Source organism: Saccostrea cucullata, unplaced genomic scaffold, assembly GCF_032062105.1.
Source record: "Saccostrea cucullata isolate Sc308-1 unplaced genomic scaffold, CSIRO_AGI_Scuc_v1 ctg22523, whole genome shotgun sequence".
Lineage (NCBI taxonomy): Eukaryota > Metazoa > Mollusca > Bivalvia > Ostreida > Ostreidae > Saccostrea > Saccostrea cuccullata.
This window is the reverse complement of record NW_026934480.1, coordinates 1-5,969: the sequence shown is the minus strand read 5'-3', so window position 1 is coordinate 5,969 and position 5,969 is coordinate 1. Positions and strand designations below refer to the sequence as shown.

The following is a 5,969-nucleotide window of genomic DNA, read 5'->3' as shown; positions in this document are numbered from 1 at the left end:
ATAATAATTGAATTATTTATCTTTTTTCGGTATGGGTAATACTAGCATTAATTTCAACTAGAACTGTCTAAACGGGACAAAATATCCACCCCCCCCCCCCCCCCCGGTTTTTCAGAAGTAAGTTTTCCATAATAAAGAAATGTATCACACATGAATTATGAAATTTTTCTTCCAGTGACCTTGAACTTCCCCATATGACCTTGGGTCAAGGTCATGACAAACCCTTGGGTCATGGGCAATCTTTGTGTGAAATGAGAACCTACCAAGTTTATCCATAAGAAAGATATGGACCAGACATGAATTATGAATTTTACTTCCAGTGACCTTGAACTTCTCCAAATGACCTTGGGTCAAGGTCATGACACACCCTTAGGTCATGGGCAATCTTTGCGTGAAATGAGAACCTACCAAGTTTATCCATAAGAAAGATATGGACAGGACATGAATTATGAACTTTTTCTTCCAGTGACCTTGAACTTCCCCAAATGACCTTGGGCCAAGGTCATGACACACCCTTGGGTCATGGGCAATATTTGCGTGAAATGAGAATCTACCAAGTTTATCCATAAGAAAGATATGGACTGGACACGAATTACGAACTTTTTCTTCCAGTGACCTTGAACTTCCCCAAATGATCTTGGGTCAAGGGCAATCTTTGTGTGAAATAAGAACCTACCAAGTTTATTCATAAGAAAGGTATGGACCTGACACGAATTATGAACTTTTTCTTCCAGTGGACCTTGAACTTCCCCAAATGACCTTGGTCAAGGTCATGACACACCCTTAGGTCATGGGCAATCTTTGTGTGGAGTGGTAGATTCTAATGTCCCTCCGTAAGAAAGATATGGACCGGTCAGGTTTGCACAGACAGACGGACGGACGGACAGACGGACAAGGTGATTCCTATATACCCCCCCGAAACTTCGTTTACGGGGGGTATAATAATTGAATTATTTATCTTTGACTGAAAACTACACATTAAGTGTCTGGATGTAAATTTATGTGAAATAGTTATATATGATAGTGTCATATATACTTATTTTAATATTTTGAATTATCTTGTTTACATGTTTTATAGAATTTTACATGATATTTTTTCCAAGTTTAATTGGTATGTCACTTAAATTTGCAGCTTAATGACCATAATACCAGATGAGTAGTTAAATATAGAAGAATTGATTTTAAAATGATTTGCCTGATACTGGTACATCCATAAAAATAAATTCCAAAACAGAATTTCCTGATAAGGCCATCTTTTAAAAAATTGTTTTGTTGCCCTCTCCAAACCGACTGACTAAGAATGAGAGAGACTTTTTTTTAATTCCAGATCATATTTTTTTTCCCTTTTATTTCATTTTGCCATCAATAAATATGTTGAATTTACTGGGGGGAAAAGATTTCCCCACCTACCTATCGACGTAATAATTTTACCCTGAGTCGGGAAAGGGCAAGCAAACATTCATTTAAACATGGTGGCTAATAAGATTGTTGATTACTTATGCAGTCATAAAAACTTTAAAAGGCAATGCATCACAAATTCTTCAAAATTATTAGTACATAATCTTCACATGGTTGAAAGTACTGTAATCCAACTATTTTACTCACGATTTGTCAGTTTGAAATCAATCAAGGACAATTAATTTTCATGACTGAGGTAATATATGTACAAATACAAAGCAAACGAATAGGTAATAAAAGATTACCAAAGCTCATCTCGACAAATGCTATCAGTTTAAATAATGCATATTTTATAGTTAGTATACACCCTGACAACAATATTCATCAAAGTACTAGCTGTTTCAGTATCTCTTTTTCACTGGGAATTGACATTGACATCTATCCAAAATCTTAAACCTATTCATTAATCAAGAAAATGTCTTTTACTTCCTACATCTGAAGCAAATCTGAAATTGTCCTTTAGATGCATCATCCATGCAATTTACATCTTAACAGGTCATAAAATTACAGAGCTACTAAAATAACATTACCCTGCATTGTCACTCATCTGGAAAATGTAGGCCAGGATCCAGCATCTGAAGCAAATCTGGTAGTATCCATCCCTAGATGCATCATCCATACAAGTTTGATTCAGGTAAGACTTTCAGTTACTTTGGAATGGACCTGCTCCAAAAGCTTTAGACAGGTCATTCATCTGGAAAATGTAGGTCAGATCCAGCATCCGAAGCATGTACATTAGTGTCCATCCCTCATATGCATCCATGAAATTTGGTCCAGATACATGTAGGGCTTATAGTTACTTGGGAATGGACTTGCTCCCAAAACATTTATCAGAACAGAACATTTTACCAGTACGCTAACGCCAAAGCCAGCATCAGGTTTTCCAGCAATTAATATGCACGAGATACAGGAGGTATATTTATACATAGCAAAACTAGCAGATATTTTTCGCTTGCAAATAAAAGGTGGTTTACAGTACTGCATGTAGATGTTATACAAGAACTTCTTTTACCCTAGATAGTTTTTTTAACTGCTGGCAGTTTAGTTTCTCAAAAAACTTTAATTAATACACTTGTTCCAATTGATTTTTTACATGTGAATTTAAAGAAAATCAAAACTGAATTTTTTTCAATGTTTTTAATCTAAAATGCACATGTATATTATAATGTAAATGTACATGTAAACCAAACTCATATGACATCGTTCAAGATTGAACATACCCACATTATAATGATGATTAACAATCTATTAAATGATCGAACTGCTGTTATAATATCAGTATGTCTCTTACAGAATGTCATTGTGGCATTTATACCAGTAGTTGGTTAAAGCACATGATTATTGAGTACAAATGTAAAATGAAAATCCAACAATACATGAATCAACATAAAGATTTGTCAACGAGAAAAAAAAATGATTTTTTTTTATGATGAAAAATATTGAACAATCACAGAATGCAAATACAAGGCAGTCAAAAATTAATCATTAAGATAACCATGGGTCAATGATCCACAACACTCACATTTTTTTGCTGATTTTTTTTACTATAAGAAATGTTGGACCAACCTTTATACCTGAACCTTTAAATGGTTCATGTGAGCAAAAATATTTTTCAAATACCATTTTTCAACTTTTTTTTTTTTTTTTGAACAGGAAGGAGAAGGGGTATAATTGAACATAATATTAAGAAAAAGTTTGCATTTGAATATTATCACATTAAACATGATATGTACACTATACAATAAAGGGAAACCTTCGATATTTGAGGAAGCTTATTGAAATCCAGTGGATTTTATCTGAGAGGATGGAACAAATCTTTGACTAACCTTTAATTCCTTTCATGCAAAGAGAAAAAAAATAAAAGCATGACACAATACTCAACTTACTAAAAAAAATTGCACTCTCTCATTCATTCCAATTAATAGAAAATAATGCAAATCTTATTGTTCCATCCTCTCAGATAACCTTCCTCAGCCATTGTTATTTGGCTGTGCTTTTCTCTACAAGGTTGGTTCTTACAGTCCCTTTGATGTTCTTCCTACAGATTGGACATTTGGTGAGGGCTGGGGCACACTGGGGGCAGGACACCAGGTGACCGCAGGGCAGGAATACAATGGAGACTTTCTCGTCCAGGCAGATCTTACAGATGGTCAGGTCCTTCAACTCCTTATTCTCCTGCTTCAGCGTGTTAGGATCAGCTATAAATAAGAAATTATCTCAATGCTGGAAAATTCATCTGTCTTCCAGTTTTAAATATTGATGAATGTCCTTATTTTGTGAAAGTTTCAGAAAGCCTTCGGTAAAGATTTTTTTCCCACTGTGTTGATTAATATTATTAACCATGTTAACATTGTCCAAATTCAATTAAATGAAGCTGTGGGCAAGCAAAAGAAAGTAAAGTTAACCAAACAGAAACTTATATACATGATTCTTTCTAATCATTCTTTCTAATCAATCTGTGTTTAATATTTAACATTTCCTGCACATGTACCTTGTGCCGGAACCAGAGTTTGATACAATCTAAGTCATTGTTTTGAACAGTTGTTTATGAACAACTTGGTTACCCAGGTAATGTATACATAAAGTGTCCCAATATCATATGATACAATTTTTAAAAGATACTTTGACTCATATTAAATACAGATAAATAAGTATTTACCATTAGAAGCTGAAGATGCTGACTTGCGGTTCTCCTCGTGGATCTTTAGATACTTCCTGATATTTTCTTTAGTGAATGCACCCCAACCTAAGTAAACATAAATTAGATTTATAACACAAAACAGGGCCCAAGATTAAAAAGTCATCTAAAAAAGACAATATAAGATATTGCATGCACATTAAAACATTCATATGAATATCTTTTTGGGAATACATGGGGAAGATTAGAGGCACACAGGTTTTGTTATTTCTACAACTACAGGAAGTGATTCTATTGAGAAAACCATCACATATCAAGGGACCTGTGATGATTCCTCTGAATTTCTAAAAGGGTGCATGTTGTTCATTTTTCTTTTAATATCTTGGAATTTTCAACAGGCAACTTCTTTTTTTTTTTTTATAACAATTGCTTATTTTCCACAAAAAAAAAATGAACTTCGGGTTAGAAGAAAAAGATTGAAGTGAGAAGTGGGGTGATCTAGTAATGAGAAACTGCATAATTTCAAATTGAACAAATTACTGGTAAGTTATCGTTATCTACATTTACTGATAATTTACTGACAATATCCCACATGATGCTTACTTATAGTTATCTATTAATGAGTGACCTGATTTTATTCATATATTGCCTGTTTTCTTTAAAAAAAAAATCAAAATAAATATTTGTCATAGACATCAGAAAAGTCAATCTTGTATACATATTTTCCATAATTACAGATAATAAGTAATGTCAGGTAACTCTACTGAGAAATTATGGCACACAGAGAGAAATTTTGTTTTTCAAACATGATTATATAAAGACAAACACACACATATATGTATAATAAAAATATAAGACAAAAGAGTTCAGCAGCAGTACAAAGTAATACACTTTCAAAACACAGAAATCAGAAAATATTTTTTTAATCATATACGATACCTGTAATATGTATATTTTTTTTTTTAATAATAATGACATTCAAACTTATCAGCTTTTAAAGATATTTTCATATTTAAATCAAAAAGGCTTACAAAAAGAAAAGGAAATGCAAAAAAGCATCAAGAAATAAGAAGTTCAACTGCTAAGTAAGCATCAATGAGTATTGTTTCCTATAGGAATCCTTTAAAACCTTGTTTCTCATTAGAGGACCACATTCTTACGTGACTGTGGCAATTACTCCTGCATTGCTTTCAGCCCTCTTAAGCCTATATACACAAGATTTGGAAGCATTCAAAGAAACAGGTATGGCCTACACAGTACACATTAACAGTAACACTTCTAAAGCTTGCAGGAAGGTATTTGGAAAGTATATTGAAGATTTGTTTTTTAGCTTTGTGGATTAATCATGGCAACAGTGTACGTTAATAAGGACAGAATTTTAGAAAAATTGTAAACAGTGGTTTTAGAACATAACATAAGATGAAACAAAAACAGTTTCTACTTAAGGTTAGTCATCCATTGACTGTGAGACAATTAATTAAATGACTAACGATGTCATGTAATCCACATGTATTGGCATTGAAAACTTAAAAAATGTTGCATTTTTAGAGTTGATCGACTATATCTCAAACACTGATTAAAAGCAACATTAAATAAAGTTAACAATGACCTCACTATTTAGGAGTCATATTATCAATTCTATACACAGTGAGTGGATGGTCTACCTTAACTAAGAACTATACTGCATTCCATTACGTAGAATTATGAACACAAAAAAAAAAATTACAGTTAAAAAAGTAATTGAACAGTGATTAATATGAAGACTTAACCAATTACAACTTTGCTAAAATCTCAAAAGTACACTAGCAATTATAAGCTCTATTAAGGAAGCAAATGAACAAAACATTTAAGATACTGACCCTCTGCCTTTACG

The 5,969-nt window shown here is 32.8% G+C and overlaps 1 long non-coding RNA gene across 2 annotated transcripts; it reads right to left on the bottom strand.

Annotated features, from left to right (window-relative positions):
* Positions 1–2,576: 2,576 nt before the first annotated feature.
* On the bottom strand, positions 2,577–5,969 carry LOC134240825 (uncharacterized). Of its 2 annotated transcripts, none has more exons than XR_009986531.1 (3): positions 5,956–5,969; positions 4,118–4,204; positions 2,577–3,656 (listed from the first exon to the last, which is right to left on the bottom strand). It is a non-coding gene; the product is annotated as an uncharacterized LOC134240825 (long non-coding RNA). The 2 variants fall into 2 exon arrangements; XR_009986530.1 differs by lacking the exon at positions 5,956–5,969 and adding an exon at positions 5,257–5,280.